The sequence below is a fragment of the Budorcas taxicolor genome, chromosome 8 (genome assembly GCF_023091745.1).
Source record: "Budorcas taxicolor isolate Tak-1 chromosome 8, Takin1.1, whole genome shotgun sequence".
In the NCBI taxonomy this organism is placed as follows: domain Eukaryota; kingdom Metazoa; phylum Chordata; class Mammalia; order Artiodactyla; family Bovidae; genus Budorcas; species Budorcas taxicolor.
In genome coordinates this window covers 97,846,993-97,861,910 of record NC_068917.1, presented here as the reverse complement: position 1 = coordinate 97,861,910, position 14,918 = coordinate 97,846,993, and the positions used below count along the sequence as shown (strand labels likewise).

At 35.3% G+C, this 14,918-nt stretch overlaps 2 pseudogenes; one reads left to right on the top strand and one right to left on the bottom strand.

Annotated features, from left to right (window-relative positions):
• Nucleotides 1–8,355: 8,355 nt before the first annotated feature.
• Nucleotides 8,356–9,303, top strand: LOC128052115 (olfactory receptor 13F1-like; annotated as a pseudogene).
• A 3,968-nt stretch (nucleotides 9,304–13,271) lies between these two features.
• LOC128052820 (olfactory receptor 13C3-like) lies at nucleotides 13,272–14,170 on the bottom strand (annotated as a pseudogene).
• Nucleotides 14,171–14,918: the final 748 nt, after the last annotated feature.

Below are 14,918 nucleotides of genomic sequence, written 5' to 3'. Positions count from 1 at the left end.
TTATATTTTTTTCACAAAAGAACACTCATAATGTGAGTACACTTTGTGCCAATCCATTGAGAAAGTTTAATCCCCAGATAGCTACCATCTAAACACTAAGTGTCTTATTTACAATGATGAATTATCTCAGAAATTTGTTTATGGCCATGTAGAAATCTTATGCCATCACTGCCAGGAACACACACTCTGTGAACTGCATTACATAGAGAGATAGGCATTTTTAAAGTTATGAATGAGATAGGTTTTTTTAATAATAGGAAGGGGGACAAGAGAGGATGTGTGCCAGATGTCCAGGAAGGAGAGGTTACCAAAAAAGAAGTCCATGGTGTTCATGGCATGTGGAGGAAGGATTGTTAGAGGGTAAAAATGACTAAGGTACTGTTTTCAGGGTTTATCAGGCACATCACTAAAGACATGACAAAAATGAATTTTTGTCAGTTCCTTGGTACTCAGAAAGGTCTTTCAAAATGAATTCAATTTCAGTTGTCCAGATGATTCTTTGCATTTTCTGTTTCTTTCTTGAAATGATCCAGAAAAAGAAATAGCACGTAAGTTAAATGAGTTGTCCTATGTTACATAAAGTAAGAGGTAAAAACTATGTGAGCACTATCTGGAGTATTGGTAATATCAGTGAGATCAGCTCATGGGATTTCTCTTCTAGAGCATAAAACAGCTGAGCAACATCAGTAACTTATTAAAATACAGGCTGCTATATTCCATTTCCTGGGACTGTGATACACAAAATCTGAAGCAGGGAAGAATGATTAGTATTTTTAATAAATATCTTATGAGATAGGTTAAAAAAATATAAACTAAAATTTATCTGTCAAAAATGTGAAAGAATAATTTCATTTGCTTGAAACATTGTTCTGATGTTACTTATTTGGGTGCTTCACTTAAGTAATGTTGGACATAGGATTTTGAGGACCCCTGTCACTTGGGGCGAAGAAAGGAAGAAATAATTGAAGAGCTCTGTTCTTGGAGAGGAGCTTAATCATATGGTGACAGACCAGGACCTAATATGACATTCAGGAACAAATTCCTTGTAATCAGGTCAATAAACTTTAGAAACAATGATGTTGGATACCCAGTTTTAATTACTTCCCTGTTCAATTGCTGTTTTCCCCCCATTATCTTCAGACTCCTAGTCAAAATTTGTTTTACCTATTTAGTGGTTTGTGGTAAACAAACTGTATTTACTATTTGTGTGAAGCAGTTCAAGGAAAGGTGAGTTCTGCCTGCAAAAGTCAAAAAACAAAACAAAAACAGCTCAGGGTACTTGGAATATATATGTATTCACCATTACCTCCTAATTGGTAAGTTAGATAGTGACTATATGTCAGTTAATTTGGGTGTATCTCTTTGGGTAAATTCTTTGGAGATTCTTTTTTTTTTAATTAAATTTTTATTTTTACTTTATTTTACTTTGCAATACTGTATTGGTTTTGCCATACATTGACATGAATCCACCATGGGTGTACATGCATTCCCAAACATGAACCCCCCTCCCACCTCCCTCCCCATAACATCTCTCTGGGTCATCCCCGTGCACCAGCCCCAAGCATGCTGTATCCTGCATCGGACATAGACTGGTGATTCGATTCTTACATGATAGTATACATGTTTCAATGCCATTCTCCCAAATCATCCCACCCTCTCCCTCTCCCTCTGAGTCCAAAAGTCCGCTATACACATCTGTGTCTTTTTTGCTGTCTTGCATACAGGGTCATCATTGCCATCTTTCTAAATTCCATATATATGTGTTAGTATACTGTATTGGTGTTTTTCTTTCTGGCTTACTTCACTCTGTATAATCGGCTCCAGTTTCATCCATCTCATCAGAACTGATTCAAATGTATTCTTTTTAACGGCTGAGTAATACTCCATTGTGTATATGTACCACAGCTTTCTTATCCATTCATCTGCTGATAAAGTTGCAGGATATAAAATCAACACACAGAAATCCCTTGCATTCCTATACACTAATAATGAGAAAGTAGAAAAAGAAATTAAGGAAACAATTCCATTCACCATTGCAACGAAAAGAATAAAATACTTAGGAATATATCTACCTAAAGAAACTAAAGACCTATATATAGAAAACTATAAAACACTGATGAAAGAAATCAAAGAGGACACTAATAGATGGAGAAATATACCATGTTCATGGATCGGAAGAATCAATATAGTGAAAATGAGTATACTACCCAAAGCAATTTACAAATTCAATGCAATCCCTGTCAAGCTACCAGCCATATTTTTCACAGAACTAGAACAAATAATTTCAAGATTTGTATGGAAATGCAAAAAACCTCGAATAGCCAAAGCAATCTTGAGAAAGAAGAATGGAACTGGAGGAATCAACTTGCCTGACTTCAGGCTCTACTACAAAGCCCCAGTCATCAAGACAGTATGGTACTGGCACAAAGACAGACATATAGATCAATGGAACAAAATAGAAAGCCCAGAGATAAATCCACACACATATGGACACCTTATCTTTGACAAAGGAGGCAAGAATATACACTGGAGTAAAGACAATCTCTTTAACAAGTGGTGCTGGGAAAACTGGTCAACCACTTGTAAAAGAATGAAACTAGAACACTTTCTAACACCATTCACAAAAATAAACTCAAAATGGATTAAAGATCTAAATGGAGAGTCTTATATAATGGAATGGGATTGAGTTAAAAGTTAGGTTGTGGAGTTACAGAAGAAAACTGAATAGCGTGATGGCTTATAGGTTTCAATTACATGATTTCAAACTTTTGAATTAGTTGTGAATTTCAAAATGCCACTCATATTCACATAGCACATGTAAATTCTGAGTTTCAGAGCCAGATGAAATAATTGTTTTGTACAATAAAGCCCTTTTCTCTTTACTCACTAATTGATTTACAAATTAGAATTAAATAATATATATAAAATTCTTATAACAGTGCCTAGAAATTTGTCTTTTTATTATTATTTTTAATAACCAAGAGTTAATGTAGTTAAACAAGGTCTTTCTGCAATATTGTGAATAAGACAGTAGGATGAACGAGGGTGTGGATAAAAACATTAAAATATGTTTGGATTAAGGATTCCAGCCATATATCATAAGATTGAGAATGAGATAAGATATATTCTCAGTACTTCTGATTGGTTATTTGAAATACAGTAATGGATTTAATATAATTAAGTCTTTAGGGCATTATTCTTGAAATTTTCAAGAATTTTAAACATTTTCCCCTTGAGCAATTTAAACTTATGGCTTAGAAAATTTCATGAATTCCTGGAAATAAGAAATATTTAAATTGCCTTCCTGAGTCTGGAGAAGATTCTTTAGAGAAATTCCTGGGTCTTCACAATGGGGCAGTATTCCTACTTGGGTTTGAAGGGCAGATAAAATCTTCCATATTCTCAAATATTAACTTCCCTCTTACTTTTGTACTAGAAGAATCAAAATATACTTCCTTTGTAAACAATCTTATTTGGCTCTAATGTATAGGAGCTTTTAGGAAGAAAAACACCAATACAGTATACTAACACATATATATGGAATTAAGAAAGATGGTAATGATAACCCTGTATGCAAGACAGCAAAAGAGACACAGATGTATAGAACAGTCTTTTGGACTCTGTGGGAGAGGGCGAGGGTGGGATGATTTGGGAGAATGGCATTGAAACATGTGTAATATCATATATGAAATGAATCTCCAGTCCAGGATCGATGCATGATACTGGATGCTTGGGGCTGGTGCACTGAGATGACCCAGAGGGATGGTACAGGGAGGGAGGAAGAGGGGGGTTCAGGATGGAAACACGTGTATACCTGTGGTGCATTCATGTTGATGTATGGCAAAACCAATATAATATTGTAAAGTAATTAACCTCCAATTAAAATAAATAAATTTATATTTTAAAAAATAAAACAATTTGAAATAATGCCTTTGCTATTAAGTTTTCCAGAGAAGTCCTGTGATATTATGGCTCCTCGGTGGTAATACCTTCAGAAATTTATCAACCTTGTGGAAAATTTTGTGCAATAAGCTACAAATAGAAGACCAATGCAAAGCAATCTGCTATGTCTTGCAACCTAGGAGGCAAGTTGACCTTCCATTTAAGGTAATAACTGAGAACATACTAAAAACATATTTCCAAGGGGATATTGAACTGAGTCAAAGTAAGCCATGTGTTTTGGAGATGGAATATATTTTTATCATGAACTGTCTATAAAGAGTAGGAATTAAAAAAATTCTAAGATGATATTTTCATCAATATACTGAAGAGAAAAATGAAAATTAGAACCAAAACAGTAATTTGAAATCTGAAGTAATTTGACTATCCTAAAAAGCTGTATATTTAGGTCAAGAATCCATCATTTAATCAGAATATAGTTTCCTGGTCTTTGGTTTGGTGTAAGTGAGTACATGTCTACTGGTGTCATTTCCAACTGGTCCAGTGAGGTTGCTGTGAAATAGGCAACAGATTTGCAGTCTTATCTAGAACATAAATTAAGCTGGTGTCACCGGAGTTCTGATTCTATAACAGTTTACCTCATGGGACCAATTCAGTTTTCTTTGGTTTGGTTTGCAAACATTTTTTACAGTGCTGATCATGAACAGACATTCCCTACCCTGCAGTCTCTCTATTTTGAAAATTTTGTTACTTGTTCTTGAATACATTTTATGATTTGTGTGAGAATGAACTGGAACAATGAGTCCTTGGCTAACAGAAGAATTTTGACTTTCATAGTTATTGTGTATGCATAAGTATTTTTGGAATTGTTTTGAGAAATTTTAATTTTTGTTGTTGTTGTTGCTGGTGATGCATTCCTGTGAAAACTTTAGACCCAGAGATCAAACCCATGAGACCATAATATTTGTGACACACACTCATTTAACATTTAACAGAATGAGTTGAAATAGCCTTTAAAAAAATCAACCTGTAAGTTCCTTGTTTTCAATGGTGTTGGCTTTTGCTACAGTGGTATATACTCTTCACCACCAAGTGAGGAAAGTTGGATATAACATGCATCAATGTTATATCATGTATGATGAAAATTATACATGGTTAGTTGGGTAAGAAGAGAACATATACCTGAACAGGTCTGATTGATAAAAATTTAGTGATACCTTTGTAAGATGTGAAACTGGGGACAGAAACATGAAAGAATTTGAAAAAATGAACAATTGAAGATGAAGGAAACCAAAATAGTGTTTACTATATGCCAGATGCGTTTATGCATTTAAACTTTATCTCTCTAAAGAACACCACAATGACGCTATTAAAATCTCCATGGTAACATTCAGCAGGGCAATATAATACTCAAAATTGAATATTCCAAAATATATTTACAATTCATACTATTCTTTATCTGTGTTGCTGCTGCCGCTGCTGCTAAGTCGCTTCAGCCGTGTCCGACTCTGCGACCCCATAGACGGCAGCCACCTGGAAATAGTTGCTCTGAAAATCATTCAGCCGCAAATCATCTTAATCAACTTTGCACAATAAAAGTTAAGGGATTGAAGATATCAAGAAATTATGTGTTAAAGAAAAAAAAATCCCCATGTGTAGGTGAGAATGTTGAGATATAAAAGTTATTTGTTCAGAGTCACATATCTAGTAACTGGTCCTGTTAGCAGAAAGGATATGGATGAAGGATCCTAATCCTGTGGTCACTGCTGGCCAGAAACAGGCTTAATCCATAGGGAAATCATGTATAGTGTGTGTTCATATGTTCTTCACAAAGATAGAGGCCTGTTATCCATCCAGTCCACATACAAGATCTTTTTCTTTTGAGCACTGTGCCAGATTAATAAGAAAGTCTGCGCTGAAGATCAGCTTTAAATATTGAAGCACACATCAGCCAGAAGGGAAGATGCTTGTTCCATGTGCTGAGGTAAATGGGAGCAAGATGTTAGCCATCTCTCTCTGTAATCTCAGATTTACAAAATTTATTAATGGGTCTCAACTAGGCCAGTAAACCAGAATAAAGATATTTACTTTAAAAAGAAGTAACTAGTTGGTAGGGAAAATGAGTTGAAGACATGAGTCCTGAATACCGAATAAAACTTTTGGTTATATATTCCAGACATTTACCTCAACAAATCCTAACCAAACATCTCTCAATTTAAAAAAGGCCAAGTTGGATTAGAAGTTCTCTAGGTCTATTCTGGCTTCGACATTTAGAAAGAAAGAGAGGAGTTAGTTGGGAAATATTTAATTATCTTAGCATTGGAATCAGAAATCATTTTAGGGAAAGATGAAATGTAAAATGTCTTGGAGTACTGAAGACTCTGACAAAGATCTAAGATAAGGACGAAGAAATGACTGGGACTCAATCTGGATGAGAAAAGGAAAAGACTTCATTGGTTTGCTTATGAGAGTGGACAAAAGAGTGGTGAAGTGAGACAGAAGGAGAGATGGGACATGAAGAAGGGGAGCCAGAGCACTGAAAAGAAAGGAAAACTGAGTGCTGGGTGGGGAAAGCCCAACAGAGAAACCCTCAGTGGAAGTGAAGGTATAGAGACCAGGCATGCCTAACTTTTGCCTTTCTGGAAATAATAAGTAAAGTGTTTTATTTTCACACATGGATTGGGGGTTGAAATTTTAACAGGTTGTGGAAAATGTGATAAATTTAAAAAATTTGACTCACTGTGGGCCAGCACAGGAGCAGCATTCAGGCAATTACGGTTCTGGAAAGTGGGGTGTCCTTGAAATCATAAATGTATTACTGTGATTCTCTGAAATATTAGAGAGACCATGAAATTGGGATTATGGAGTGAGAATTTCAAGCAAGTTAATCTAGATCTTTCATATCTGTACTAGGTAGGAATTATTTTCTTTGTGTAGATTAGGAAAGCAAGTTTCAAAAAGTTCAAGTGATGATTTGCCTAATTTTATGTATCAGTAAGAATCATGGTTTGATTTAGAGCCCAAATTTCACACTCTGAGTATAGCGTTCTAATTCTCTACAGAGGATGACTGGAAGCTCTTCTTTTAGTAAACGTGGTTTTCATCCTCTTTCCTTTCAGATTCTACATCAAATAAGGTTTAAAAGCTAATTCATCTACATTCTTTAATGTCACATGTAAGAAAGCAGATGTAAACTAATTGAGAAATCTTCAGGTTTTTATTTTGGCTTAGAGATATATGGGAAAATTGTATGCATTTTACATGTATCAGAAGTTAACATATTTGAGGAAGCAATGTGTTATTAAAAATCTTTAGTGCAAGTTATCATCTTGCTGGACTGTGGGGAACAAGCTCTTGAGCTCACAGTGCAAGGTGGGAAGAATAGAGACATGCACATCTGAGTATAGTTCATTGTGATATACTTCAATAACATATGTACAAAGAATGAAACTGCAATTAAGATTTTTGCACATGGTTTTGATGATTGAACAATGTTATTAAGAGTAATATTATGAAAGACAAGATTGCAGATGGGAAACAAAGACACTCCAAGGAGGTAAAATATATGTTAAAGACATAGAAATGGTAAATTCATGATGAGTATAGGAATGACAAGTCTGTTGCTATTTCAGAGCAGAAAGTGTGCATGGAAATAGAATATTGGGAGATGAGGGTAGAGACATAGATAAAACAGAACACAAGGCCTATGTATGTGAAGGCTCATCTAAGCCTGCTCTTCAGAAAGTGATTTTTAAACATGTCTCAATATATGATTGGTTGTAAGATATGGTGTAAGAAATTTTATTTGAATAATAAAATACTAAAACTTGGAAAGTGATTTTGTTTCTAAGAAAGGAAGGGGTTCAATATTATTTTCATATTCAAATTGCCTTCTTGAGGGGAGAAATTGGATGACATTATAGTTGGACGTGACTGAAGCAACTTAGCACGCACACACGCATAGTCATTGAACTCCAGCCAATCTTCTCAGTCTTATCTCCTAATGTTCCTTGTGTCAGTGTGTCTGTCTATTCATAAGATAATTTTCAGCTTTATGAAGGGCAAGCAAACTCTCTCTCATTATAACTTTTTAAAAAATTGCTCCTCACTTGGCACATCTCCTGTGGTCCTTGACCTGATTAAGTTCAGTGCTACTTTTGATTAATCATCTGCTCCCAACATAGAGATAGGGTTCTTATTGACTGTGCCCTATATTTGATTATGAACTGCCTGGAAGAAGGACTTGTGTTAACTCAGCTCTAGATTCTCAATGTATTTAGTAAATGTGGCATGAATGAGTGAATAATTAATATGATATTGCTAATAATATTGGAGGGCAATGCTCTTTTTAAAGTTCTCCTAACAAAAACCCCTTGAAAGTTGCTAGAATGTAAAATTTAAATATAGGCCGTGTATACTTTTATTCACTACTACTGATGGACCAGGAGGATTAAAATGGGCAAGACAAACTCAACAGTCATTTCTAATTTTTTTCTTTCTGGGATTTACTCACTGTCCCAAAGTTGAAATCACCATATTTGTGCTGTGCTTGCTGATGTACTTGATCACCTTACTAGGTAATAGTATTATGACTTCTTTTAGTGCCCTGGATTCTCACCTACATACATACATGTACTTCCTCAGCAACCTGTCATGTCTGGACATCGGGTATAATTCTGTCCTGATTCCAGTGCTGGCAAACTTTGTTTCAGGGAAAAACACCATCTCATTCTCAGGGTGTTGCTGCCCAGATGTACTTCTCTTTGGCCATGGGCTCCACTGAGTGTGTGCTCTTGTCCGTGATGACATATGACTGATGTGTGGCCATCCGTAACCCTCTGAGATACCTCATCATCATGAACAAGAAGGTTTATGTACAGATTGCAGCTAGCTACTGGGTGACAGGCTCCTTCACTGCTCTGGTGGAAATGGTTTCTGTGTTGCAGCTGTCTTTGAGTGGAAGTAGATGTCATTTCGTTTATGAGATTCTGGCTCTCCTAAAATTGGCTTGTGTAGACACTTCAAAGTTTCAGTTAATCATGTTGGTGATCAGTGTACTTCCTTCTTGTGCTGATTCTGCTCATTTTTATTTCTTGAGTGTCCATCCTCTCCAGCGTCCTAAGAATCAGCTCAATGAATGGTTGAAGCAAAGCCTTTTTAACATGTGCAGCCCACTTGAGTGTAGTGGATTTGTTCTATGAGACAGCTCTCTCCATGTATCTAAAGCCCTCAGCTGTAGATTCACAGGAAATAGATAAATTTATGGCTCTACTCTATGTGATTTTAACCCTCAAATTGAATCCAGTCATCTATAGTCTAAGCAACAAAGAGATGAAAACAGCTGTGAAAAAGATGCTGATTAAAAACCCCTTTTGTACTTTCTTAGTCCCCAGTGGCAAATAACATTGATATGCACATGTGAAAACACATAAATTTAAGGAATGTTTAGTGGTCAAGGTACATCAGAACTTTGGAATTGGGGAATACACTCATTTCAAATGTGACGTGTGGTTTTCTAAGTCTGTTTCTTGATCTATAATTGAAGTTGTTAGATAATATAAAAATATATAAGTATATCTCAAACTCTTACATAGATTTTATTTCAGGGAGTTAGAATATAAAATTAACTAATGTCAGTGTAGCCAATCATTAAGCATTCAGTATTATAAATATGCACTATATAAGCATAGTAACTAGTAGATTTTTGAGCTAATTTATGATTAACATTTTTCTGAATAGTGACATTTGATGATAGCAATCATATATTCTATAAATGTGTGGTTGTGTTTTACATATTTGGGTATGCTTTTATGTCCAGATAGATGTGTGGGAATGTCCATGTACAAATATAAAAAGTCTGCATAAAACAATCCTAAATAAAACTGCGGTGGAGATGTATCATTATGAACAAAAAAATCAGAGTTTAATGATATGTTGTTTGTCATCGAGTGCTGACTTTATATTATTAACTCAAAGAAACTGCAGAATACCTCAGTGAAACAATCAGCTCATTTCTGTTGTACTTTTTTCAGATGCCTGGTTGTTTAAATCCAAGAATATAAATGAACTATTAACATTTAGAGAATAAAGGCAAGATATTAACCCTATATTACAGAATTTACAATACCTCAGACTCATTAAATTGGCATAAAATATTGAAATGTATGAAGATATCTTATTCTATAAACCACAATATATGAGTAATTACAGAGTGTACAGTTAGCTTTTGTAACATTTGTATTCTGCCTGTGGACCAGTTGCTTAAATGTGAAGTTGATATGCACATCTAATTTACCCTTTATCATGGAGATGTCACAGAGCTAATGGAATTATAGTGATGGCTTTAACTCAAGCTGAAAATTACCACTCGCAGAAAGACAGAGAAGCTTTAGAGGGTAAATCTTAGAACAAGTGAGAAAATCACACTAAAGGTTGAATTAGTCTGTCCAAAGAGTAACAACCTCATCAAAACAGGCAGATAGGTTGTGGTTATTGTATTAATGCCTTGGGACAATGTTCTATGGCCATGGGAAGAGTAGAAGAATGAAAAAGTGGAGATAATTGTAGAGAAGAATGACTAGCACTCTGTGTGCCAAGGAGGAAGGAGAGTAAACATAAATAACAACTAACGCAGTGATTGGATTTAAAGCAATTATTAATTTCAGTCAATCATTCTTACTCGTTCTACCTTCATTCAGAGGTTTAATCTACACTTCTGTGGAAAGAACTATTACGCTTCTGGCTTACAAAATCAATACTTGTCAACTTAATTATTGCTACCACAGGAATATCTGTGTGGTGTTATGGAAAATCGTGGGCTTTAGAACCAAAGAACTCAGGATTGCATTTGTACTCCTCCATGTCTTAGCTGCGTGACCTTGGAAAAACCTAACTTGACATATCTATGGTTTGGTTATTTAGTTTGGAATATGGGCAGAGTACGCCTACTGACTACTGAGATGACAATCATGAGAAATAATTATGAGGCTGACATGACAGTCAAATGAGAAAATATTGAATAAATATGAAAGCAGCAGTCAATTGATAATGATTTTTTATTAGTCCCTGGGCTGGATGAAGCAGAAGCTGGAATCAAGATTGCTGGGAGAAATATCAATAACCTCAGATATGCAGTTGACACCACCCTTATGACAGAAAGCAAAGAGGAACTACAGAGTCTCTTGATGAAAGTGAAAGAGGAGAGTTGAAAAGCTGACTTAAAATTCAACATTCAAAAAACAACAATCATGGCATCTGGTCCCATCACTTCATGGAAAATAGAGGGGAGAAACAATGGAAACAGTGAGAGACTTTTATTTTTTGGTGCTCCAAAATCACTGCAGACATGAAGTTAAAAGACAGTGGCTCCTTGGAAGAAAAGCTGTGATAAACCTAGACAGCATGTTAAAAAGCAGAGACATTACTCTGCCGACAAACGTCCGTCTAGCCAAAGCTATGGTTTTTCCAGTAGTCATGTATGGATAAATTAGACTATAAAGAAAGCTGAGCACAGACAAATTGATGCTTTTGAACTGTGGTGTTGGAGAAGACTCTTGAGAGTCCCTTGGACTGCAAGGAGATCAAATCAGTCAATCTTAAAGGAAACCAGTCCCGAATATTCACTGAAGGACTGATGTTGAAGCTGAAGCTGAAGCTCCGATACTTTGGCCACCTGATGCGAAATCTGACTCCTTGGAAAACACCCTGATGCTGGGAAAGATTGTAGGCAGGAAGAGAAGGGGATGACAGACAATGAGATGGTTGGATGGCATCACCAACTCGATGGACATAAGTCTGAGGAAACTCTGGGAGTTGGTGATGGACAGGGAAGCCTGGCATGCTGCATTCCATGGGGTTGCAAAGAGATGGACACGACTGAGTGACTGAACTGAACTGAAAATAACACACTAACACTCTACTTCTTACAAGATGAAAATGATCACAAGTTCAATTTTACTTTCAGTATTTGTCCATATGCTTAATGGACAAAACTACAAACAAAATGTATGTGATAACATTTCTAAGAATAAGAAGAAGTTATAGGTTCTGGGAAAACTGTCCTTAATTACTCCCATCTCTCAGAATACATGCATATGCAAATCCTTCTAATACATGATTGAATTATGCTAGTGTATCTTTGTCTTCTTATTTTTATCTTTCCTTCTGTTTTATTAAAATATAGTTGATTTATAGTATTCTATTAGTTTCAGGAATACAAGATAGTGATTCAATATTTTAATAGAATATATTCAATTTATTTATACAAAACAATGGATATATTTCCCTCTTCTGCATAATATATCCTGTTTCTCACTTATTTTGTAAATAGTAGTTTGTGTCTCTTAGTCCTATAGCCTGTCTTGTTCCTCCCACACATGTTTGGTGATCAGACACTGGTGACCTCTAGTTTGTTCTCTGTATCTGTATCTTACTGTTTTGTTGCATACACTCATTTATTTTATTTTTTAGATTCTTCATAATAGTGACAACAGAGTATTTTTTGTTTTCTGACTCATTTCACTAAGCTCTAGGTCCATCCACGTTGCTACAAATGGCAAAATTTTATTCTTTTTGTGACTAACAGTCTCTCTCTCTCTCTCTCTGTCTCTCTCTCTCTCTCTCTCTCTCTGTATATATATATATATATATATATGCACACCACATCTTTCTATCCATTTATCTGTCAATGGACACCTAGGTTTCTTCCATATCTTGGCTATTGTAAATAGTACTTTTCCATTGAGTAAATTTTGGAAGGATTTTCAGAGTAAATAACACTCAAATTGTATTTAATTAGATGACTGTGATGCCACCATGGGGAATATATCATGATAGGAATGAACTGACATATACTATTGTCATTAAATGTGAAAGAACATGATATATTTGGATAACTACATAATGAATACAGCATAGTGTGTGCAGAGGGGGTGGGATAAACACAGAAAGGGAAAAAAGGAGGAAAAATTTGTAGTAGAAAAATTAGGTTGGGGCCAGATCCAGTCCCTGAGTAAAACAAAAATGAGTAATTAACAGAAAAAAACATGAACTCCTATAGTTCTCTCAAAAAGGGGAGTGAAATATGTTTTACTTGTTAAGTTTTTTTGGAAAACACAATTTCACATTTTTTTTTTCTTCTAAAAGTTTACTCCCACTTCTAACACTAGTTGTCCTTATTTTCATAAAAGATAAAATCAGATTATTACTTTGAAATTTCCTTCCAATTTTTAGATTCTGTGATTTTACATATATCCTTTAGTTTCTTTGTTCTGCTTGTATTGAAAACCTTGCCTCAAATATATGAGCTTATTTTGTGCATAAGCTCAAAGTTGTAAGTCCCTTATCCTTTCCTTCAGAAGCAGTCTAGTTGTCTATTTTCTCATGGCACCATGCACCTCTGTATTTTTCAGGCTATAGATGATAGGACTGAGCATGGGTGTGACTACTGCATAGAACATGGCAATCAGTTTGTCCAAAGAAGCGTCTTTGGACTTGGTTTATATACATTAAGATGACTGACACATAAAACACAGTCACCACTGTAATGTGGGCTGAGCAGGTGGAAAAAGCCTTTTTTCTTCCTCCAGATGAATTGGTTCTTAGTACAATAGAAAGGATGAAAATGTAGGAGATGAAAATCAATAGTAATGAAACAAACAAAAATAGTACACTGCCAAACATTAGAGTAATCTCATTCAAGGAAATATCTGTGTAAGCCAGCTTGAGAAAGGCCAATATTTCATAAACAAAATGATTGATGACATTTTTCCCACAGAAGGGTAAGTGTACTGCAAGAATTGTGTCAATGAGTTGAGAAAGCCCCATCTTCATGAGAGAGCTGCCATTTGAATACAAAGTGCCTTGCTCATGATGATAGGGTACCTCAAAGGCATGCAGATGGCTATGCAACAGTCATGTGCCATCACTGCTAGGATCACACACTCTGTGGAGGCCATGGTGAAGGAGACAGATATCAGAACAACACATCTAGTGAAGGAGATTTTTTTTCCCCTGATAGAAAGTGTGTCATTGTTGAGGGGATAAAGGAGGATGTGCACAAAATATCAAGAAAGGAAAGGTTACCAAGAAAGAAGTATATAGGGATGTAAAAGTGGGAATCCAGGAGAGTGAGGATGATCAAAGTGCTGTTCCCTAGGAGGATCGCTAGGTACATCACCAAGAGTATGACAGAAAAGAATTTTTTGGCTCTTGGGTACTCAGAAAATCCCTGAAGAATGAACTCAGTGCCTGTTGAATTGGTTCTTTCCATTTTACTTTTGCATACCTGAGTACTGCAGAAGAGATGTAGGTGTTAAGGGGTCTATACAATATTATCATATGAAGTAAGAGATCATTGAAGGAAGGGAAAGTAGCTGGTTGGTTTTAGTTGTGAAATTAGGTTTTTATATTCCTTTTCCTGCTTATAAATTATGGAGTAGAAGATACACAATATTTACATTGGTAGTTTCTTAAAAACACAAACTCCTGTGTTCTATTTCCTGAGATTGTGATAGAGAGGTTCTGAGACAGGGAAGAACTATTTGCATTTTTAAAAGTTTGTTATTTCTGACTTAGTTGAACCACAGATGTACTATGATAATTGTTATTTTGGAAATACCATTCTTAATATCTTAAGACTATTGATTTATTTGTTTGTATCATGTCAGTCATTAACAGTAGCATTGGTTTCAGGTTGTGTAATTTATTAATATGCTCACATGTATTACTTATTTAATCATTACTATAATTCCCTGAGGAAAATAAATTTCATAGAATATGTTTAAAAATTATTTTAACACATTTATACACAATAAGTAATAAATTGCTATTCATATCTACCTTTTCTGATTTATATCCCTCCTTTTTTACCTGCCTGGTTATTGCCCTCCCAAAATTATGCCAGTTGTCTAAGGAGTGAGAATAAGGCCTCTTTTAAAATAGTGCTCGCCAGATGATTCTATTGCACAACTGAGGAAGAAAACCACCCATCTAGTGGAGTGTTTAAAACTTTAATATAC